The sequence below is a fragment of the Schistocerca gregaria genome, chromosome 10 (assembly GCF_023897955.1).
Source record: "Schistocerca gregaria isolate iqSchGreg1 chromosome 10, iqSchGreg1.2, whole genome shotgun sequence".
Taxonomy (NCBI): domain Eukaryota; kingdom Metazoa; phylum Arthropoda; class Insecta; order Orthoptera; family Acrididae; genus Schistocerca; species Schistocerca gregaria.
In genome coordinates, this window is record NC_064929.1 from 91,417,625 (window position 1) to 91,443,213 (window position 25,589).

At 39.2% G+C, this 25,589-nt stretch overlaps 1 protein-coding gene across 3 annotated transcripts in view; it reads right to left on the minus strand.

Moving 5' to 3' along the window:
- LOC126293727 (pre-mRNA-splicing factor 18) overlaps positions 1–25,589 on the minus strand; it is a 115,503-nt gene that overhangs the window by 11,001 nt on the left and 78,913 nt on the right. The window contains exon 6 of one of the 3 annotated variants that reach the window (XM_049987051.1): positions 13,122–13,964. The exons of the other annotated variants lie outside the window; for them this stretch is intronic. The gene's annotated coding sequence lies outside the window, so the exon portion shown is untranslated. Of the gene's footprint in view, positions 1–13,121; positions 13,965–25,589 lie in introns of those variants that run through there. 3 annotated transcript variants of the gene reach the window in all.

A 25,589-nucleotide genomic window follows, 5' to 3' on the forward strand; every position in this document is an offset into this window, starting at 1 on the left:
TATGTTTGTAATGGTGGGAAAATATCTTGTCTGCACCTTCAGCACAATTAAGAATGATAATACAAAATGGATAGATTGCTAATCACCATATACAGGTGGTGTCGATTTGCAAGCAGACGTGGTGAGAAGACTGCTAAAAAAATTCAGCTGCACGAAAAACGTGTGCGCTCACGGGCCTGAGCGACTGTAAGACAGTAGCCGTTTGTGTGTGTGTGTGTGTGTGTGTGTGTGTGTGTGTGTGTTTTGGCTTCTGAAGGAGAACGTTTTTGTCTGAAAATTAAGAGTAGCAGTCTTTCCATTGTATCTGTCTGCATCTCAATGCCTCCTCTATGCAGTGAGTAGCAATCTCATATTATCATCTTCATATTATCATCATCATCCCACTGTTGAATTTATTGTTTGGAGGCATTCATCATCAACCTTAAGTATTCATTTGATCTGTGTGCTTAGTGATAAGATTATCTCTGGATTAAAATAGCTTTGTTCATAACATATTACAGTGTTATGGCAGTATTTGTGACACTCCAGTTCCATTTGGGTCTATTGGTACAGACCAAGCATCACCCTCTCACAGCTCTTTCTTGGCTGCATACACTGCTTGTCTGCTTTGCCATGTTATGTGTAGCTGGCAACACAGATGGTTATCCTGTTCCAACCACAGCTACAACTGCAAAGCAGCACAGTGTTCTCGTGTAAGTACCTGCAAATTACCATTTGTGTTATTAAAACACATTCATTACTCTGTGATGGATATATTGGATGGAACTGGGATAGTTTGTGTAGCTCACTTACTGATTCCTTTTCTCTACATCGAGGCTAATGTAAGTCACGTAAACGATGCCATCTGATTAGCCCATAACTGGTATCGTATGTCTGCGAGTTGTCTGTCTAATTTCCCGGTGGCCACCCCCTCCCCTTCTGGGGTCCTTTCGCCTCGTGTGTACTTTTAAGTCGGAGGTCGGGCTTCTCGCAGTGGAGGTGGGTGCTGTTTGCCCTTCAATAGATGCACAGTAAAGCTGCCGTAACATTTACAGACGAACAATACCAGCTGAGTGATTATCGGGATGCGTTTATCGTTATTTTGCGTTGTTGTGATAATTATGGTGTAATGTATTATGGCTGTTAGTGACAGTGTTTCGTAATTAATTTGTACAATATGGAGTGTATACGAGGTGCACTTTGTAATTCAAATCAGCCTGAATACAGAGTTATTCTCAATAGTTTTAGGAGTAAATGATCCAAACTTTGAAATGCATTTGGAAGAAAGGGTAATGAAATTTTTAATGAACGTAATTCTAATCCATATTATGAGATAGAAAGTGACAAATAGAACGTCAAACCCTTAAGTTGACACATCCACCGCCAACCTACTTATAAAACAATACTCCATGTTCCCTACATTTAGGATAGGGCTTCAAATGAAAAAATGACAACAATGTGTTGCAGATTCCCCAGTCTGCACCTTGAGGCTAACGCCTCACATAGGAATCCAGATGTTGAACAAGAATGGGTCTTCTCCCTCAAGATAATGTAGGCAAGATTCTACTGTGATTGAACAATGATAATGTAAAATAAAAATTCTCCCAAAAGGACGTATTTGTTGTACATGACACAGTCTTCAACTGAAAGCATTTTTTGGGATTTTACCTGTATTTGCAGCAATCTGGTAATGAATTCATAGGTTATCTTTTCTCAGTGGGCAGAATTGGACATAATATTTTTCAATTTTTCACAGTACTGTTAGCAAAAGTTTGTGTTGGTATTGACAACTCTTCAATTTGAGAATTAATTGGGGGGAAAGAAAGAAGGTAGGTAGTTAGGTATGTATGTATGTGACTGCTGCAGTACAAACATTTTTAACAGACTTATCAGGAACTGTCAGCAGTATCACTCTTCAGGCTGCACTATGTGTACCGGTGAAATGCTTTTGCCTTTCCACAGTTGATGTAGATTTCAGATGTATATACTGAGAACACTGATGAATTATGAGTTCAATATTGAACATATGACAGACACCAGGACTCGATACTTACACTGATGAGCCAAAACATTCTATCTGCTTAATAGCTTGTTTGTTCATCTTTAGAACAATTTTGCATATCAGGGATGTGACAGTTTGTTATTAGGCTTGTGAAGCTATGCAGTAGTGGATGTCTATGCGCAGGTCACGTATTTCGCGTAAATAACAGGCCGCTGATTTGCGCATGCGGTGATGTCCCTCGATAGTGACCCAGATTTGCTTCCATAAAATTTACATCAGGCGAATTTGGTCAATGTGAGTTCTCTATAATGCTCCTCAAACCACAGCAGCACGATTCTGCCTCCAAGACACGGACAACTGTAGTGATCAAAGATGATCACCACCGGGGAAGACATCGAGAACAAAGTGATGCAGGTGTCTCGCAGCTATCAATGTGTCTTAGATTGCTGCGACACGTCCCATGCGATCGCAGAAGAATGCCTTCCACAGCACAACACTGCTGCCACCAGCCTGCATCCCTGGTGCGCTGCACATTTTAAGCTGCTATTCACCTCAATGGCGGCATTTGTGGAGACTACCATTGACCTAGTGAAGCAAAAATTAGATTCAGCCAAAGAGCCAACACGTTTCTGTTAAACGACGGCTGAACAAGACGGTCCCTTGCTCAAACTGACCATGTCGCTGGATCCACATGTGAACATGTAGATGTGGCCTGCTGCGGAGCTCCGTGTTGAACCATGTGCTCCGAAACACTCTTGTGTGTACCAGCATTGTGCGCTTTTGGCTGAGATGCCATATATCACCATCTATCTTACTTTCCAGAGCAGACATGCCTCACAATCCCACGTTCTGTAAAGAGTCGTGGACATCCAACCATGTTGTGTCGAGTGATAGTTTCACTGTTCTTGTACCTCTTTCTGTAGATGCTTATGACAGTAGCACATAAACATTTGACCAGCTTTGCCAGTTTTGAGATACTCGTTCACATGCTCTGCATAATAATAATCTGCCCTTTGTGAAAGTCACTTATCTCAATGGACTTTCCTGTTTGCAGCCCCTTACATACTTCTGTTACCGTGTTACATGCCCGAAGCACCACCAGCCGCCATCCGACATCGCAGTTAGCTGTGGTCGTCATGTTTTGGCGGATATAACACCAATATTGAAGCCTGAATTTATCCTGGAAATTATCCAGTCGTTTTATGTACTTAACTGTTCAAGAAAGACTGACGTGACATTGGATTCAATTACTGAAAGTATTTATTTCTAGATTTTCGAGTGACATAGGAAAGTTCCCTTTTTTTGGAACATCTCTTGTGTTGTGTTTTTTTTTTTTTTTTTTTTTTTTTTTTTTTTTTTTTTTTTTTTTTTTTTTTGTGCTCTACCATGTGTTTGAAAATACATGTAACTAATGGATTTCAATAAACACCTAAAAATTAAAGGCGGTGTTGTATATTTCAAAATAAACTTCTGGAGTCTCTCAGACACCATGATAACTGTTATGTTGAAATATTGTCATACATTTTTATAAGGTTAATGGTGCTTTAATTGTCTCACTGTGGTCTTAACAATGAGCCACTAAACTGCAAAGTGGAAACTTCTAAGCATGCATGGTACTACAAGCCAAAATCTTCCTTGTGCAAAATTCTGCATTTTTTTCTTTTTTTTAACTCCTGTACATCTGACATCTATTTTAACTCGTATAAGAATCAATCACACTTGCACAGTCTGATAAAAGTCATAAGCATTATTTCAAACAATGACGGGCAAGGAAAATAAACATTCAAACAAGAAATAAATACACACCTTTGGCAAAGCAGCAAAAATTGGCAATGAGAGCTTGGGAAAATAATAAAAGATTAAAAAAAGAAAATAATCAGGCATTATTCATATGAAAAAAAAATAGCTCTCTGGAAATATCAATGCTCACTCTGTGTGTTGTTATACATCAGTTCAAACAAAATCCAGTATTTTTCGGACAGTCTCTGCACTCACACTTTTCCTGTTGGGTGCAATTTTTGTATCTTTTCCTCACGATTTGCTTTTTCCCTTCGGTTGGTTTCTGCTTTTGCTCTCTTTCTCACATCTAAGTGTCATTTTACTCCCACAAGCATTTGTGTGGAGGAACAGTTTTTTAGACCAGGAGATAGTCTTGTGTCTGATCGTGTCTATCAGTCCCAGACATACAAATGTATCTAACATCTCATCTATACTTCCATTTCCGGATCATGGCATCTCACAAACAGCAAGCAATTGTGTTTCCTTTACTGAGTTTTGCAGGTCCTGCTTCTTCAGGAGTGTTGCTCCTATTTAACCTCAGTGTCTCAGAGAAATGTGCTTTCAGGTTCGAGGTATTACTAACACAGAAGAAGCTCTTCAGCAGCGCACTTATTCACAGGGTTGTTTTGCAGGTACACAGATTGGCCAGAACGTTATGACTAGACACCGTATAATTCATATAACCACAAAAACTGTAAAATATGCATGAAAGTGTCAAAATAAACAAGATCAAATATTAAATAACAACACGGTAGTTACTACTTGCATTATATGTCAAAGTCGAATCTGTGCATATCAATTACGAGAAAGAGCACCGGCCCTGCGAAAAATCGACTCATTTAGAACGCTGATATCATTTTCTGAATAGTATTTGAATTTGGGTGCTATTTTGACACTTAATGTTTCTGGTAAAAGTTCACCCATCCCATTAATAAAACTATCAGTTTGGCACACGGGTTCAAAGCCTGTGTTATTGTTTAAAATGTTTTCAAACTTTCCTTTAAGTTTTCTTGGGTATACTTCCAACAATCAGGAGTTCATTAGAACAATTTTATTCGTTAACTGAATATAGATTTATTCAACGCCAAACCTAGAGTTGAAGGTTTTTAATTTGAAGGTATATGTGGAAAATGAGTGCTAATCAAAGCAATGTCTTTTTTGATACCAGAATCATTACAAGCTTCCTTGCAATAGCAAACCACCAAAGCCTCTGCACTATCAAAGTCCTTTATTACTGCTCTAATAGCCTGGAAATGTTCACTTGACACACGTACCTCAACGAGTTACCACTGGTTCGAGAGGTAAAGGCACATTTAGTAGTTTTTCTTTGTAGGTCTTGATGAAAGCAGGAGCCTATAGAAATACTTTCTTTGCAGATGAAATCAGTTAATTTACGTTCACAAATGTGGAATGTACTTCTTCAGCAAGGCAATGTACTTCAAGAGCAAAGCACGTCACACGAATCAGCTTCGGATAAAATAATTGGAGGGCTTTTCCTGCTTTGATCATATAGGGAGCATCTTCTGAAATAAACACAAGCACTCTCATCTGCAGAAGATTCTGGAAACACTAAATAGGAATATGGTGGCTGTTCTTTTAAAGCACCAACAATTAAAGTTGCAATGTAACGGACAAATGCCTGTAGTTTAATCAGCTGAAATCCAGGTAATGCTGTCCTCGAGTTCATTGCGTATTTCTTCCAGAACATTTACGTAAATTATCGGTACGTATTGATTAATCTGGTATATTTTGATTTAAGCAATATTTGTGCAGGAAGCCTTTGAGGATAGGATTTGTAAGTTTACAATGAGGAATATTTTCTTGCAATGAGTGCTTCACATAGACACTTTTGGTTACCTTTGGACAAATCTCTGCTACTGCAACTTGCTGTTGTCAGAAGTTGTTGTCATGGTGTTATGGTCCTTTCTTCTGCATTCCTGATTCTTGCGATATAAGGACTTGTCTTGACATGCTGGTCTATTTGAAACGCCCCCCCCCCCCCCTCCCACACACACACACACATTCTTCTCTTACATTTTTCACGCAAACTCGACAATATAAAATAATTCCATCACATGTAAATCTTCCAGGATGGTCAGCTATCCATGAAATTACATTTCTTTTTTTGGGTGGCATGGTGTGTTGCACATTACACGCCACAAACAGGTTCAACTGTTTATAAGTAAATAGGAAGCTAAACTGAAACAATGAATGTGACTAAAAGCTTGCATAGTTTAATTTATTTGTTGCCGATGTATACGTTGTGACAGCAGAGGACATTAACCACGAGTGCAGGAGCATTGACTCGGTCTGCCTGTTCCTGTTCCTCTCCTGTAATAATTTCGCTAGGCAGTGGCCTCTCGGTTTGTGATTGCACGCAGTTCTATGTGCGGTCAATCTGTGAGACGTGGAAACTAGATCGAGCTAGAGACTGCCCGTCTAAATTTTTAAAATATTGTAAACATAGAGCGAAAATGTGCATTGTAACTAGTTTTTAGTTAAAATATGAAAATGCATATGTAACATGCAAATGTGTATAATCCGGTCTCCAGATGTGACCGTCGACCTACTATCAATATAAACCATCCAGGCAATAGTAAGAGTCACCTGGTGAGGAATGACTGCTAGGCAAACACAAGCACGATGCACATAGTATCAGTGGGCGTGCTGTCCGAGTGTAGGTCGGGGAAGGTGCACGAACAATATGAATTTGACCGAGGGCAGACTGTGATGGCCCAAGGGCTCAGCAGAGCATTCCAAAAACTGCACGACTTGTCGAGTGTTCGAGGAATGTTGTGGCGAGTGTCTTCAGCACACGGTGAAAGCGATGTGAAACCACATGACCCCTCATTACATTTGTCAGACATCGTAGGCCGGGCACACTCGTAAAACAGGACAGGCAGCAGACTGTGGTGGAACGTACGTCAGACTTTAATACTCGGTGGAGTACAAGTATGTCTGATAACACAGTGCACCGAACGTTCCTTAGGGTGGGCCTCGCAGCAGACAACCCATGTGTGTGGCAAAGTCAACACCGGGACACCGTCAACTCAGACTGAAATGGACACGTACCGTCGACACTGGACATTTGTGCAGTGGCAGTGTGTCATGTGGTCTGACGAATCGTATACTCTCCTCATCGTGCCGATGGGAGGGTGTGAATGTGTCATCTTCCAGAGGAACAGCTCCCGGACACCTGTACTGTACAACAGAGACAAGATGCTGGCAGCTCCATTATGCTCTGGGGATTATACACACGGGTCCAGTGGAGCTCGTGCGAGGTGTCGTGACCACCGAGGAGTACCGTACACTGGTTGCAGACCACATACACCCCTTCACGTTTCCCAATGGCAGTAGCATTGTTCACGAGGACAGAAGGGGTTTGAGGAACACGTGCTGGTGCCCCAGCTCGCCAGATCTGAACCGGATCGAACACATCTGTGGTACGATAAGTTATGGCATCAGATCTCGTTGCCCACTTCCCAGAATTTACGGGAATTAAGTGACTCGTGTGTGCGGATGTGATGCCGACTCATTCCAGCGTACTACCGAGGCCTCGCTGTTCCTGTACCACATTGCGTTGCTCCTGTTATCTGTGCCAAAGGTGGATATAACGGCAGTTAGGTAGGTGGACACATTGTTACGGCTGAGACATTTCGATGCCATATTTCTGTCTTATTCTATATATATTGTCTAAAGTAAAATGTCATTGATTCATCTAAGGATAGGTTTCTGCCCAGATAATAAACTTGAGACATTCTACTGTTAAAAAATAATTTTGCAAGGGCTGTATTTTATAAATTCATCTTCTGGCTTTCTGTCTACTGGCTGTGGATTTTAAGCAAAACGTAATGAGCCTAGGATGATCACGTATCTGTCACTGTTAGTGCTCATCGCTATTTCGCTCATTTGAAACAAAGGACTTTTCTTCCAATAATATTGTTAAAAAGCAGTTTTCACATTAGCCATATGTAATAAAATACCTAAAAAGACAAGTATTTCATTGATACTAAGACATTTCCAGCAACAAATCCTAGCCCTATCCTTCATATTATCACTCGGAAATTTACTCACAGCATTGTCCTTTGTTTCATCAACTACATACTGGAGAATGTCTCCTGTAAATAGTAGCCTAAAGAAATCCACAGCAGTAATGTTGTGGAATGAATTAGTAAAATTCCCATTTTGTAAATGCATGATTTTGCATGTCGTGTAGTTCATCGTGCACACCTCACCTGAATCGAAACGTGTCTGAAAGCTCTGCCTCCACACTATCATCTATAAGGCACATTTCTCCACGCTCACGATTCCAGCCTCCCCCTCCAAGTTGTTCCCTGTCTTTTAATACCTTCAGTACCTGATAGGAATGGCAGTGAATTTTTCATTCTTTCTACACTTTTTAGTGTTAGAAGGTCCCAGCGTCTGTCGATTAGCTGTCATTTTGAACAGTCTACTTCACAGACAACTAAGTACGTGCAAAAAAATACTTTTAGGCACAACATTGTTCCCTGCGACTTTCTCGCTCGCACTAAAACTTGTTCACAGCTGTAAAATTTAAGTGAACATACACGTGTGGACACATGCACTTATAGGCGACTGCCACACTGGGTAACGTCATGGAAAACTTATAGCCCAGGAAACAGGTCGACTGGAGGAAAAAATTTGTATAGTCACAAATTTGTGTACAGTGAGGAGGGAGTGTCACGAACAACATATCAAAAACCTGACTGCTCAGTTGTGAGCTCTGGCATGGGGGCAAGGGGCAGGGCATTTTAAGATCACTTAAAAAGTTTTTCTTGAATAACTTCAATGGTGTGGCATCTAGTAGAAATGTTTACCAGTACAAAATTATGGTACAGTAAATATTCATATTAATGGATAAATTGTGTTCTGGGGCTGTAACAGTGCAATGGGGGGAGGGAGGGACGGCTGGGGTACAAGCACGAGGGAGGGTACGAAACGACTCGGGTTTGTGCAGTTCCCTCGTTCACAGGTCTGCAAACTAAAGAGCGAGCAGATGGTTCACCTCTCTCACAACCTCACGACACCACAAGAAGCAACTACAGTGTGTTTCACAAGTACAAATCACTGGCAACACAGTGTGCAGACGTGCCCGGGGGTTTTTCTTTTCCACAGTGTGTGTTAACAGTACACGGAATGCAGACACAAGTCGCTCACAACATTAACGCAAGAAATGTGTATGAACAGAACACACATTAATCTGTGCGCACTGTTGTGCATTGCTATTCTTTGCCATCCTGTATGGCATCTGTAGTGCTCTTCCACCACTGTGAGCAGTGCTCCATTTTCAGTCTACACAGAGACTTTGTATCCCCAACATTTCCATCCAACTAAATAAAATAACTTCACTGATCTCATGGTTATATAGTGGAGTTATTTTCAGCTTACTGAGTACTTATTTGCAGTTGTTAAGTGAGCTACTATGTAAAAAAGCTCAACAATTGGAACTGTCTATTGTCAACCATACTGAAGAACCTGTCCCGAGTGTAACATGCTATCAGCATTTATTCGGCAATGCTAATTTCATTGCCTCCTCTATCACTTTTGATAATACTTTTCACAGCGTGTAAGGACATAGCCAAAGGGCAAAATATGGACCCCCCCCCCCCCCCCCCCCCAAAAAAAAAAAAAGAAGAAAATCAACTAAATGAAATTACACATGGCTTAGTTGCCCTGTAGTGAAACTGAAAGATATTTTGATTTTTGAATGGAATGACGAAAGGGATGTGTGTTGTTGGGGCCCATAGATAGACTGAAATAATCGACAGCACTATCAGCTTTTCCCCACCTACACTTTAGCCGAGAGCAACTATGGTACACTGTTGGGTGTACTTGAGCTCAGATTTTGTTTTGGTAATAAGTTCAGTTCTTACTTCCAGTTGAATTTAATGTATGTTCTGCCATTTATTGTTTTTGTTCTGCGTGCTGTTGTGATAGATTCTAATTACAGTTAAGTTGGTAACAAGCGAGAAAAGGAAACCTTTGATTTGTCCACTATTATTATGGAAAGTTAAAAATATGTACACACTACAGTAATAGCCTAATTATCTACCAACAATGTTGGCAGTGGAGTCGTTATTTGGAGATTGGTAGAACTTTGGCGTTGCAAATATTTCAGTATTTCACACAGCAGTGGAGTGGTAAATGTAACAACAAATAACATTAAACTAAAATTGGAGCATAAAAGTAGGCTTATATTTGCCGTTTATTGACAAAAATATTGCTCTAAAGGTAAGGCTGCATTTTTTAAAAAAGTTTGCTTAAAATTTATGTCATTAATGGTCCAAATGGAAAAATAGTGCCCAATATAGTCATCCGTACAGCATTCAATTATAAAAACCATTTCAAATTTGGAACGATGGGGAGGAGTTTATGCAGAGCAGAAGGGATATGCGATGACAACATGTTCTATAGTTCATTCGTATGTTCTATAGTTCATTTGTTTAAAAAGTATTTTCAGCTGGCGGCTCGAATTCCTCCGAGCCAGCTGTGACGTGCGTCCCCGACCTCGAGTCCTTCGTCCCCTTTCGTCCGTAATCTATTTACGCTCTAGTACCGCTATAATAACTGAAGTATTTTCAGAAAGTCTACGATTATCTCCAAATGCAACATTTTTAAGTTGTAGAAACAATTATTATTACTATCATCACAAGATTAATTAATACAGAGATAAGTTAACAACATTTTGTTGTATTCCTGTTATCTTCTACCAAGCTTCTCTATTCAGTGCCTCCTCCTCGCGTATCCCGCAATGCTGCATTATTCTGTCGATGTAGTCATTTCGAGAATGTTGTAGTCTCCCACGTTTACGTCTGCCAGGTGTTTGCAAAAGTTTGCTTTGGCCTGGCCATCAACGATCTGGCATTCTTGACAGATGTCTATCCCACTTTAGAGATTGTCTTCCAATTTTGTCTATCAGTGTTTCAATCTGCATTCATTTGGGCTCTCACTTTATCATTAGTTTTCTGTTCGATTCTTGATATTATAGCAGTCCTCCAAAAATAATCAATTTCCACAGCTGTTATTCGTCTTTTCAGGGCAGCATTTAGAAACTACAGTTGTGACCCATAGCAAAGAACAGATACAGCCAGCAAAACTTAACGAAAATAGCTGTACATTGTTAACAATAATTCCCATTCCTCCACAGCTGTCTTTCCACCTTCGGAGAGCCACTTCTACATATAAATTGAACAAGACTGGTGACATACTACAACCTTGTCTCAGCCCTTTTGTGACATTAATAGGTCCCGATAATTTTGACCCTCTGTATCTTATTATCTCCGTACATTTCGGGAACAATCTGTAAAAGAAAGTCATCCATATCTAAATCTTTCAAAGCTTCCCTGAGTTTTGCTCTAGGAACTGTGTCATAGGCTTTAGCTAAATCTACAAACTTTGTGTGTTAACTCCTTCCCTAATGCTATGACTAACTCCTTTAGCTGTTGTAAAATAAAGAGGTTATCCATACAGGATCTGTCCTATATCAACAATAGGGTGTCCAGCATTCAGCCATATTTTTGTCTAATAAGCGGCTCGTTGTGCAGTGCACGCTGATGCCTCTGTTTCTTAGATTTCCCTTCTTGAAAATAGACTGTATGTGATCTTTTCCACTCCCACGGAACTTTAATCCACTGACAGCAGTTGTTCATAAGGCGTAATATTCTTTTCCTCAAATGCTGTCCTCCAGCTTTCAATAATTTCATAGAAATATTTCCAGGTCCAGGTGTTTAGCTAAATGGAGAATGGCCAAACTTCCTCTATTGTGATAGTCATATTTTGAACTGTTTGTTCTGTCATATCTTCTTCGCCTCTAGTGTACTGGGGTCTGTCTTCAGTTAAAAGGTCTGTATAATGCTTTTTCCATTCACTTAAAGGAATTAACTTGTTTACTGCTTTGTTTGCCGGAGTTTTCTTTATACCAGCGATTGTTTTCCATCTATTAAATTTTTTCCATACTTTTTTAATTTTAATGTCGTTTCGTGTACAATTCGACAATACATACAGTTCGGCGATATTTACGCTGGAAGACAGCTAGTTATTGTCATTTTGTACTGTTTCCCTGGGCATAAAGATAGCTCACTTGTGGAACGGCAATGTGTCGTGTCTTTGAGTTGTACTGCAAGAAATATGTTCTACGTGAAATGTCTCATTTGTAATATCCTCAGAGCACTGAGACAGAGACTGTCACAACTCTAATGTACTTGTAAATCAACGTCATGTGACTGATAATGTATGTTGTATGTCACAGAGGAGTTTATTAGCATTGAGGACTCTTTAAGCAGACTATTACAGATAAACGGAAAGTCATTCGAGGCACCGCATACATTACACGTCTAGTTGAAATTTATGCATGAGTCAATGTTAAGATCCCAAAACTGTAGCTCATAGTATCTGTGTATTCTGTTTTATTTTGTAAATGAATTTGGTTACTATAGTTTAAATTTAACTGTCAAAATAATAATATATAAAGATGTTCTCGAGCACTCGTGGAAATTGAAGAATCTTAATGACGTGAAACTTTGCTATGGTGATGGAATTCTGACCTGGTTTCAGATAAGTTAGAGATTTAAATACAAGATTGTAGTAGGAAAAAGATAGCTGTTGTCAAAGGAAGTTCAAACATAAATTATTCCGACCAACGTTAAGATTCTTCTGCTCTGCAGTAGTAAAACGTATATAAGATGGTCTGATATAATTAAATTTTCCCTGACACACTTGAGTCGGGACTTGGACCCAAGTTCCCTTGCTTACCTTTCAGATTTCAATTAATTTCTTCAGCTTATGTCATTATCATAGATGAAGATAAGACTCAAATGTCTCATGGAAAATTTTTATATCAGATCTATAGGTCACCTATGCCTGGGGAACAGGCAGGATTTCCACATTACATCCAACAGGGGGGTGCTATTCCAATACCGGAGAGCCTAGACAATAGTGACAATCTAAGAAGGAGAAAATCAGCTGAAGATATGAAGTGCAGTTTGTTTTAGGGAGAGCATAGCTGTAATGCTGTTGTGGTGTGATGACCAGCACAGCACACTTGCCCAGTAAGGAAGGGGACCCGGGATCAAGTCCCGGCCATGACACGGATTTCAATGAATTTCTTCAGCTGCCATCATTGTTGTGTATATTAGAAGATTGAGCTGTGTTTTGTTTGTGAAGAGTAAATACCTTATATTAGATATTAGAGCTTTAATTCATTGGGCAATAAAATGAAGTTACGATATCGCCAAATAAAGAAATATTTAATTGTATATCTGGGTATATATATATCACACACACACACACACACACACACACACACACTGTTGAGAATGTATACTATACTTATTAAAGTAGATTTTTTCTTGCTCAGTTTTATAGTCTAAATACTATTTCTATACTATTTCTATAAAGGCCACCCAAAAGTGAGTTATGTACATAAAATTAAAAAATGAATTTGTTTTCAGAATAAATAAATACATGGATATTTTTATGGTCCTCTTCAACAATCCAGACGGGCTCCCCCTTTTCACAAACTCCTGTCTACATCCCTCCAGCATGAGGGATATCAAATGCATCACCACAGCCTCAGTTCTCTCGACATCTGAAGACACCCAGAGGCTTAAATGGTCTCCCCAACGAAAGTAGGTCACCTAGGTGTTACAGGACTTAACACAGTTCAACGTAAGTCAAGCAATGCAATACAGCAGATTACATTTCTAGAGGCGAACATGATCAGTCCCATTTCGTCAGTTATGTTCACATCCATCTCGGAAGATATACAGTAGATGTGTGTCGAGTGGCTCTATGCTGTATAGTCTACTCCGTAAGTGCCAGCAATTCCTTAAACAGAAGTATTTATGCAGGCTACCAGTAACACAATTTAATGGTGAGAGAAGTGTAGTAACTTTCTGGTCATTCATTAATTCTCCACCAAGCGACTACAACACAAATATATGGCTTTATGATACGCTGTCAACAATAGAGAGCAACAAGATATCACATTTACCAATACAATCTCTTTCCCACCAACACCATGTAGGTCACTGACATCATCATACTTGTGGCAGGGATAGGTAAGAGAACGCATCAAGTTTTCAGGTCCTTAAAGCAGAAGTTTGCCATTCTCTCACTGGGCAGTGGATACGTCATCATCTCCTCAGTTTTATTCCAAAACCTTGTGGCAGTCGGATGCCTACAACTGGAGAAAATGCAGTAAGTTACTTTCATATGTCTTTTTATGTAAAATTTGTATAGTTCTATTTGTGTGTTTGGTGAGTGTAAATCTATATAAACATCAGATAAAATCTATTCCGAAACTAGCTTCTATAAGCTTCCAATATCCTCCTCGACTTTAGTTGTGTGTTATACGTAGACTGCCAAATAAGAAAATCACACAATGAGGTGCAATAGCCCATCGAGAAACTATTTTGAACCTTTACTCCAGAACCTGTACTTCGACTCGTGTAGCCCCTTCTAGAGTATTTCGATATTATTGTTGGTGTTTCTTTACCTTAGATGCCTCATTATTCACCTTACATAACTTAAATTGATTTTTCTTTTCTGTTGTTTTTCTTTCATCGGGCTTTGGTTTTTTTGCACATTTCTACCACTTTTATACCCTTCAAATATAATCACATCTTCTATAGCAGTTTTTCTTCCTCCAAAAACTGAATGAAAACATGAACTTGACAGTCATTAAGAGAGGTCGCTCTCCCATCAAGGTCTTGGTGTTAATGAAAATGAGTACTCAATATACCAACTGCCCAAGACTGCCAGGTTTTCAGAGGTTGCCTTAAGAAAACATCTTACAACAGGCTATGACAGAAAATACCTCGGCTGATTCATATAAACTTTTTCGATGAAGAAAGAATGACCAATAGTGCGAGATCGCATTTCCTTCAACAGAAGTTTACTTGGCCCTACTCTCAGATCAATATGACATTTAATTTTTGAAGTCACTGGAAAGTAGAGTTCCTAGTTTGTTTTTGCATGTATTTATTTGTAATCCTTTTATTTTCTTCAGTTGGGGTAGAAGTGCACACTGCATACACTTTCCACAGGCCTGCATACTCATAGCCCACAGCATGAGGTAAGAGTCTGCAAAATTAATTTTTTATAAAAACTTTTGTTACTCCTCTAATGGCAGGTAATTGGGTGACAATGAAAGTCCTACACAATGTTACCAAGATGTCAAACTAGGTGTTGCAAGCGGAAGTGAAACATTGCTGCAAGTTTTGTTTAGATATATAGTTAAACCATAAAAGGCGTAGTTTTTACCCCCACATAACCTACAATTTAAACACTTACCACTCAGCCACTGTTTACAGAAACATATTCTATATACAAACTCACTAACTGCAAATAATTACTTGTTTAATAAACTTAAGACAACTCCACAATATAAACATGAACTCGGTAAGGTGATTTTGTCTACTCACATTAGAGAACTGGGTAGGTAGTGTAAGGGAGATACACTCTACCTGCTGTACACTGAAAAGTGAGCTGTGGTCACAGTGAGGTAAATAGCCTACAGCTGCCATAGAATATCAATTCCCTCTTCTAGCGGTGTACAACAGTGTGCAGAGATTTACTTGGATTCTGTCCATACACGTTTCTTGTGTTAATGTTGTGAGTAAGTCATGTCTGCATTCTATGTACTGTTAAAGTATTTTGTGATTAAAAAAAAGTACCCCCGGCCACGTCTGCACACTATGTCGCCAGTGTTTCATATTTGTGAAACACGCTGCAGTTGCTTCTTGTGACGTACTAGGGTAGAGAGAGTGGTGAATCACATGCTTGCCTTCAGTTTGCAACCCTGTGGAGGAGGGAACTGCGTGAAGCCAACCCTGCTACCTACCTTTCCTCACACTTTGACATTTCCCCTCCAGAAAACAATTTATTGATTAATATGGTCCTACTGCACTAAGGTGTGGCACACATATATAATATTTCTTTTTAACAAAATTCATTTAAAGATAAACATTAACTTCATACCATTGAAAATATTTTTAACAGTCTGTGATGTCTCCATCCCCTTCGATGTGGAAAGTATAAGTCCTACAGAATACATTAATAGGGCCTTTTTTGCAGGAAATTTAATGTTGTTTAATTTTGTGCTGTGAAACTTATTCACTAGAAGCTGTAGTTTCGAGTTATTCAAGAAAAAACATAAAAAAAGTGACTCAAGTGCCTCCCCACTCCAATATTCACAACCCATTGCACAGCTGACCAAAATCCTGAAAAAGTGACCATAAATTTAAAAAAAGTTCAGAGTTACTTATTTAATGTTGGTACCACTAAATCCTACTCACTGTTTCTTCCAAAAGTTGAATTTCAGGTCCAACATAGCATTCATTTGTGAGCCACATGCTGGGCTGGAAAAGTATTCCAGCATTTCGATGAAATGTTTGAGGCATTTAGATGAAATATTTCTGTTCTATAAAATCAGAGCAAATTATTCTTAAATGGAGGCTACTCCAAAAGGTGTGTATTTAATTATGAACACTTATTTCATTATTTAATCATAATCAACAATGGGTGTTTGTTAATAAACTTCTTACCAGAATGCAACCAAATAAATTGTAAAACATGAGCGAAAAAGAGAGACCAATTTTAGTTTGCATGACATTCCACCTTTTGTTTTATTCTGTCCTTACGTAGATACTACTGTCTTCACAGATAAGTCTTAAAATGCTGTTACTAGCTGCAACTCCAGCTTTGAGCCATTTTTAAGTGACTCTTGCAAAGTGCTGTTGTTTACACTGAGAAAGTACAATTGAAAATTTTCCTAAAATACAAATAAAACACATACGCACACATAATCACACAATTGTTATTTTCATAACATTGTTAATAAGCTGTTATAAAATAAAAATATAATTACTACAATTTCACCAATCGGTCACCTGTCGAGAAGATGTGCAGTAAACGACAAACAAGTTAGTAAGACAGTATCACCTACTTGCTTGAAAGTCGTCTTGTGTGAAAAATATGGAGGACTTGGTCTGGTAACTTCAAGCAACAACCAATCCCTACATTTCTTCCTTGCGGACCCATTTCTGAGGAAAGTGAAAACTTTGTTATCGGAAGCTGTTGCCCTCTCAGCACCTGCTGCAGAGGATTTCGAGGAATTAAGTGCTGGGCATGGCAAAGAGGATACAAATGTCAGTGATGAAGATGATGAACAAGAAGCACAAGCAGAAGATGATTAAGAAGAATTAAAACTTTCAGTTTCTGTTACTATCCATGTTTTCTGTAATAAAGACAGCAGTGGATACTGTTTTGTAATAAAGTTTTAAGTGTTAACCAAAAACATTTTTTTGTTCATTCCATTAATTTTTTCCAGATTCTTTTTGCCATATTGGATCTACTATTTTCAATTTTTCAATTTTGACACAAAAATTGTTATAAAAGAGTCAGAAACCCCATTATACCCCTTTTGGGCTAGATTTTCAGGATTCTGGTCCACTGTGGATCAGTTAGGATTTTTAGTACGTTGTTCACGGCAGTTCCTCCTTCCGTTGCACAAAACTTTGCTGATGACATGAATTTCTTGCCCATAATTTTCCTCTGTCGCATTAGCACAGGTCAGCCACAGTTAATGTATTAAATTGCTTTGTCTAAATCCTATACCTGAAAACAACTGAGATCTAAAGCTCAGAGTTGTGTGATCATTACTGCAAAATTACAAACAGCATAATGGGTTAACACTAGAGTGGCACGCATCATTCTGTTTCCTTAAATCATCTGAGTCTTGTGTTGAGACAGTTTTTTAAACAAATCCATTGCCGATTATTTTCCACATCCTCCTACAACTGAGCTGGTAACAAATCTAATAAGGTGGATGTTAATTCTACTCTCCCCCCCCCCCCCCCCCCCCCCTCCCTTCCACCCGGATTTTTTGGTTAAAAATATACTTTTTCAGGTGAAAATACACTATATCCCAGATGGACGTACATTTCTTCTGTATTAAATAAGAAAATACTTTCCACCATTGCTGTAAAATTTATCAATCCTTTGAATGGTAAAGGTTGTATACACCAGAGTAGAACTTCTCGGCAGTTTAGACAATTAAACCCAGGAAAGAATAACGTGTTTTGGAAAGATTTTTGATGCACGACAACATGTATAGTCCATGTTTTCATATTACAAAAGTATAAATACAAATTCAACCAAATAGAGCAAGGTAGTTTCAGAAACACTGAAACCGAGATTGCAATGCGCATTTGTCAGCCAATCATAGCTTGTGTCACATGTTCTCAGTAGCCAATGGCAGCATACATTCAGAGCATATGACAAATGATGTTGTCAGCTAATAAAAAAATCACTGTTAAGTAGCATGAACACACAAATATGAAAAGTTTATGTTATATCTGTCTAGCTACAAGAAAAAGCTAAGCTTTCACATACAATATTGATCGTCAAAGCTTTTTTGCTGTTTTCTTCAAACGGTGTGGTTAGGGAGGATCCTAAGAGCACAGCTTAAAACTGCAGCAGATGAATACTTCTGACAAGCATCATCATCATCATCATCACTTAAGACTGATTATGCCTTTCAGCGTTCAGTCTGGAGCATAGCCCCCTTATAAAATTCCTCCATGATCCCCTATTCAGTGCTAACATTGGTGCCTCTTCTGATGTTAAGCCTATTACTTCAAACTCATTCTTAACCGAATCCAGGTACCTTCTCCTTGGTCTGCCCCAACTCCTCCTACCCTCTACTGCTGAACCCATGGGTAGCCTTGCTTCTCCCATGCGTGTAACATGACCCCACCATCTAAGCCTGTTCGCCCTGACTGCTACATCTATGGAGTTCATTCTCAGTTTTTCTTTGATTTCCTCATTGTGGACACCCTCCTGCCATTGTTCCCATCTACTAGTACCTGCAATCATCCTAGCTACTTTCACATCCGTAACCTCAACCCTGTTGATAAGGTAACTTGAATCCACACAGCTTTCACTCCCATACAACCAAGTTGGTCGAAAGATTGAACGGTGCACAGATAACTTAGTCTTGGTACTGACTTCCTTCTTGCAGAAGAGAGTAGATCGTAGCTGAGCGCTCACTGCATTAGCTTTGCTACACCTCGCTTCCAGTTCTTTCACTATGTTGCCATCCTGTGAGAATATGCATCCTAAGTACTTGAAACCGTCCACCTGTTCTAACTTTGTTCCTCCTATTTGGCACTCAATCCATTTATATTTCTTTCCCACTGACATTACTTTAGTTTTGGAGATGCTAATCTTCATACCATAGTCCTTACATTTCTGATCTAGCTCTGAAATATTACTTTGCAAACTTTCAGTCAAATCTGCCATCACAACTAAGTCATCCGCATATGCGAGACTGCTTATTTTGTGTTCACATATCTTGATCTCACCCAGCCAGTCTATTGTTTTCAACATATGATCCATAAATAATATGAACAACAGTGGAGACGGGTTGCAGCCTTGTCTTACCCCTGTAACTACTCTGAACCATGAACTCAATTTACCGTCAACTCTAACTGCTGCCTGACTATCCATGTAAAGACCTTTAATTGCTTGCAAAAGTTTGCCTCCTATTCCATAATTTCATATAACAGACAATAACTTCCTCCTAGGAACCCAGTCATATGCCTTTTCTAGATCTATAAAGCATAGATACGGTTCCCTGTTCCACTCATAACACTTCTCAATTATTTGCCGTAAGCTAAAAATCTGGTCCTGACCACCTCTAAGAGGCCTAAACCCACACTGATTTTCATCCAATTGGTCCTCAACTAATACTTGCACTTTCCTTTTAACAGTACCTGAGAAGATTTTACCCATAACGCTGATTAAAGAGATACCTCTGTAGTTGTTACAATCTTTTCTGTTTCCATGTTTAAAGATTGGTGTGATTACTGCTTTTGTCCAGTCTGATGGAACATGTCCCGACTCCCAGGCCATTTCAATTATCCTGTGTAGCCATTTAAGACCTGACATTCCACTGTATTTGATGAATTCTGACTATTTCATCCACCCCAGCTGCTTTATTGCACTGCAATCTATTGACCATTTCTCCACTTCCTCAAATGTGATCCTATTTCCATCATCATTCATATCCCATTCTACCTCAAAATCTGAAACATTACTGATCGTATTTTCACCTACATTGAGCAACTCTTCAAAATATTCCCTCCATCTGCCCAAGGCATCCACAGGATCCACCAGCAGTTTTCTTGACCTGTCCAAAATACTTGTCATTTCCTTCTTACCTCCCTTTCGAAGACTGCTAATTACACTCCAGAATGGTTTTCCAGCAGCTTGACCCATAGTCTCTGACCTGTTTCCAAAGTCTTCCCAAGATTTCTTCTTGGATGCTGCAATTATCTGTTTGGCTTTGTTTCTTTCTTCAACATAACTTTCTCTGTGTACCTGAGTTCTAGTATGTAGCCTTCTTTTTCCTTTTACAGGCTGCCTTGACTGTATCATTCCACCAAGCTGTTTGCTTCATCCTACTTTTACACACTACTGTTCCAAGACAGTCTTTAGGCACTTCTAGTACTGTGTCCCTGTATCTTGTCCATTCCTTTTCCAATGACTGTAATTGCCTACATTCAACTAACTGGTACCTTTCTGAGATTGCTGTTATGTAGTTGTGCCTGATTTCCTTATCCCGAAGTTTCTCCACTCTTATCCTCCTACATATGGACCTGATCTCCTGCACTTTCGGCCTCACAATCCCAATTTCACTGCAGATTAAATAATGATCAGTGTCATCAAAGAATCCCCTGAATACACGTGTGTCCCTCACAGCCTTCCTGAATTCCTGATCTGTTGTTATATAGTCAATGACAGATCTGGTTCTCCTGCCTTCCCAAGTATACCGGTGAATGTTCTTATGTTTAAAAAAGGAGTTTATGATTACTAAGCCCATGTTGTTGTGGTCTTCAGTCCTGAGACTGGTTTGATGCAGCTCTCCATGCTACTCTATCCTGTGCAAGCTTCTTCATCTCCCAGAACCCACTGCAACCCACATCCTTCTGAATCTGCTTAGTGTATTCATCTCTTGGTCTCCCTCTACGATTTTTACCCTCTACGCTGCCCTCCAATACTAAATTGGTGATCCTTTGATGCCTCAGAACATGTCCTACCAAGCGATCTCTTCTTCTGGTCAAGTTGTGCCACAATCTTCTCTCGTCCCCAATCCTATTCAATACTTCCTCATTAGTTATGTGATCTACCCATCTAATCTTCAGCATTCTTCTGTAGCACCACATTTCGAAAGCTTCTATTCTCTTCTTGTCCAAACTATTTATCGCCCATGTTTCACTTCCATACATGGCTACACTCCATACGAATACTTTCAGAAATGACTTCCTGACACTTAAATCTATACTCGATGTTAACAAATTTCTCTTCTTCCGAAATGCTTTCCTTGCTATTGCCAGTCTACATTTTATATCCTCTCTACTTCGACCATCATCAATTATTCTGCTCCCCAAATAGCAAAACTCCTTTACTACTTTAAGTGTCTCATTTCCTAATCTAATTCCCTCAGCATCACCCGATTTAATTTGACTACATTCCATTATCCTCATTTTGCTTTTGTTGATGTTCATCTTATATCGTCCTTTCAAGACACTATCCATGCCATTCAACTGCTCTTCCAAGTCTTTTGCTGTATCTGACAGAATTATGATGTCATTGGCGAACCTCAAAGTTTTTATTTCTTCTCCATGGATTTTAATACCTACTCCGAATATTTCTTTTGTTTCCTTTACTGCTTGCTCAATATACAGATTGAAGAACATCGGGGAGAGGCTACAACCCTGTCTCACTCCCTTCCCAACCACTGCTTCCCTTTCATGCCCCTCGACTCTTATAACTGCCATCTGGTTTCTATACAAATTGTAAATAACCTGTCGCTCCCTGTATTTTATCCATGCCACCTTCAGAATTTGAAAGAGAGTATTCCAGTCAACATTGTCAAAACCTTTCTCTAAGTCTACAAATGCTAGAAACGTAGGTTTGCCCATCCTTAATCTAGCTTCTAAGATAAGTAGTAGGGTCAGTATTGCCTCACGTGTTCCAACATTTCTACGGAATCCAAACTGATCTTCCCCGAGGTCGACTTCTACTAGTTTTTCCATTCATCTGTAAAGAATTCGTGTTAGTATTTTGCAGCTGTGACTTATTAAACTGATAGTTCGGTAATTTTCACATCTGTCAACACGTGCTTTCTTTGGGATTGGAATTATTATAATCTTCTTGAAGTCTGAGGGGATTGCGCCTGTCTCATACATCTTGCTTACCAGATGGTAGAGTTTTGTCAGGACTGGCTCTCCCAAAGCCGTCAGTAGTTCCAATGGAATGTTGCCTACTCCCGGGGCCTTGTTTCGACTCAGGTCTTTCAGTGCTCTGTCAAACTCTACACACAGTATCGTATCTCCCATTTCATCTTCATCTACATCCTCTTCCATTTCCATAATATTGTCCTCAAGTACATCACCCTTGTATAGACCCTCTATATACTCCTTCCACCTTTCTGCTTTCCCTTCTTTGCTTAGAACTGGGTTTCCATCTGAGCTCTTGATGTTCATACAAGTGGTTCTCTTATCTCCAAAGGTCTCTTTAATTTTCCTGTAGGCAGTATCTATCTTACACCTAGTGAGATAAGCCTCTACATCCTTACATTTGTCCTCTAGCCATCCCTGCTTAGCCATTTTGCACTTCCTGTCCATCTCATTTTTGAAACGTCTGTATTCCTTTTTGCCTGCTTCATTTACTGCATTTTTATATTTTCTCCTTTCATCAATTAAATTCAATATTTCTTCTGTTACCCAAGAATTTCTACTAGCCCTCGTCTTTTTACCTACTTGATCCTCTGCTGCCTTCACTACCTCATCCCTCAAAGCTACCCATTCTTCTTCTACTGTATTTATTTCCCCCATTCTTGTCAATTGCTCTCTTATGCTCTCCCTGAAACTCTGTACAACCTCTGGTTCTTTTAGTTTATTCATGTCCCATCTCCCTAAATTCCCACCTTTTTGCGGTTTCTTCAGTTTTAATCTACAGGTCATAACCAATAGATTGTGGTCAGAGTCCACATCTGCCCCTGGAAATGTCTTACAATTTGAAACCTGGTTCCTAAATCTCTGTCTTACCATTATATAATCTATCTGATACCTTTTAGTATCTCCAGGCTTCTTCCATGTATACAGCCTTCTTTTATGATTCTTGAACCAAGTTTCTGGAGGGGGCCATATTGAACATCTCTGAACTTGTTTTTGAGTGAAAAAAAACCTTTTTAAATACTCTTTGTAATGATGTATAACAGAAGGTTATATTATGTTTCTTTCATTAAATACACATTTTTAAAGTTGTGGTATTCTTTTTGAATCACCCTGTATATTGGATGGACCTAACGCAACAAATAGACCTGTCCCCTTTGAGGATGTCCACAACGAAACCGGTATCAGTGACCGTGACACGGTTGTGGCGACAATGATTATGAAGGAATTTAAAAAACCATCAAAATTGATCAGATTAGTTAAAATGTGTATCGATGAAACTTTATGTCGCATAAAGACATCGGTAGGACAAACTGAAGATTTTAAGGTGTACACTGGACTGAGACAAGGGGATGCCACTTCACCTATTTTATTTAACTTTGTCCTAGAGCAGATTGATGGAGAATTTTCTAAAACCAGTCCACAAGGGATCCAGCTACAGGATGTGAACAGTACAAGACTTGACTATGCAGATGATGTAGCACTAATAAGCAGTTCCAAAAGAGAATTAATCAGAATAACGCAAAATTACTACAAAATTGCTGAGAAAACAGGATTACATGTTAATTAAGAAAAGACAGAATACCTGCCCATAAGTAAGAAAACCAGAAAAGATGCACCTCTGACTGTAGATGGATTCAGTTTCAAGACTGTTGACCACTTCAAGTATCTAGGAAGTATTTTTAGTAATAACAACAGAACAGATATAGAAACAGACGCCCCTTTATCAACAGAAAACAAGACACTTTTTAGTTTCATCAAAATTCTAAGAAAAATATCACTTAGCAGTAACTTCAAAATCCACTAATATTAATCGCCCATTATACCTGTGATGTTATATGGATGTGAAACATTAATATTTAGAAAGAAAGATCAAGAAAAACTGTTAATATTTGGAAGAAAAGTACTAAGGAAAATTTTTGGACCTGTATACGACGAAAATAACACAGAATGGATAATAAGAAGAAATGAAGAATTAAGAGGGCTGTAAAAACACCATAACATCGTCGAAGTGTTCAAGAGGAGAAGGTTGAATTGGGCAGGCCATATAGCAAGAATGACAGAGAATAGACTACCTAGAATGGCATTCGTCAGAACAATAGAAGGAACCAGAAGAAGAGGGAGACCCAGAATCAGATGGCGGGATAACATTCGGGAGGATACAACTACAATGAACAGCAGCAGCAACTGGACAAACAGCGCACTGGACAGGCAGAAGTGGAAGAGGCTCATAGAGCAGGCGTATGGTCAATAAGGCCCCATGTAAAGTAAAGTAACAATGTGTTATCCTTATAGTGTCGTTATATATTATTGAGCAGTTGCTGTTGGTGTTGTTGTTGTTGTTGTGGTCTTCAGTCCTGAGACTGGTTTGATGCAGCTCTCCATGCTACTCTATCCTGTGCAAGCTTCTTCATCTCCCAGAACCCACTGCAACCCACATCCTTCTGAATCTGCTTAGTGTATTCATCTCTTGGTCTCCCTCTACGATCTTTACCCTCCACGCTGCCCTCCAATACTAAATTGGTGATCCCTTGATGATGTCCTACCAACCGACCACTTCTTCTAGCCAATTTGTGCCACAAACTCCTCTTCTCCCCAATTCTACTCAGTACCTCCTCATCAGTTATGTGATCTACTCATCTAGTCTTCAGCATTCTTCTGTAGCACCATATTTCAAAAGCTTCTATTCTCTTCTTCTCTAAACTATTTATCGTCCACGTTTCAGTTCCATACATGGCTACACTCCATACAAATACATTCAGAAACTACTTCCTGACACTTAAATCTATACTCGATGTTAACAAATTTCTCTTCTTCAGAAACGCTTTCCTTGCCATTGCCAATCTACATTTTATATCCTCTCTCCTTCGACCATCATCAGTTATTTTGCTCCCCAAATAGCAAAACTCCTTGACTACTTTGTGTCTCATTTCCTAATGTAATTCCGTCAGCATCACCCGACTTAATTCGACTACATTCCATTATCCTAGTTTTGCTTTTGTTGATGTTCATCTTATACCCTCCTTTCAAGACACTGTCCATTCCGTTCAACTGCTCTTCCAAGTCCTTTGCTGTCTCTGACAGAATTACAATGTCATCGGCAAATCTCAAAGTTTTTATTTCTTCTCCACGGATTTTAATACCTACTCCGAATTTTTCTTTTGTTTCCTTTACTACTTGCTCAATATACAGATTGAAGAACATCGGGGAGAGGCTACAACCCTGTCTCACTCTCTTCCCAACCACTGTCATGTACCTCGATTCCTATAACTGCTATCTGGTTTCTGTAAAAATTGTAATTAGCCTTTCACTCCCTGTATTTTACCCCTGCCACCTTCAGAATTTGAAATAGAGTATCCAGTCAACATTGTCAAAAGCTTTCTCTAAGTCTACAAATGCTAGAAACGTAGGTTTGCCTTTCCTTGATCGTTCTTCTAAGATAAGTCGTAGGGTCAGTATTGCCTCACGTGTTCCAACATTTCTATGGAATCCAAACTGATCTTCCCCGAGGTCGGCTTCTACCACTTTTTTCATTCGTCTGTAAGGAATTCGCGTTAGTATTTTGC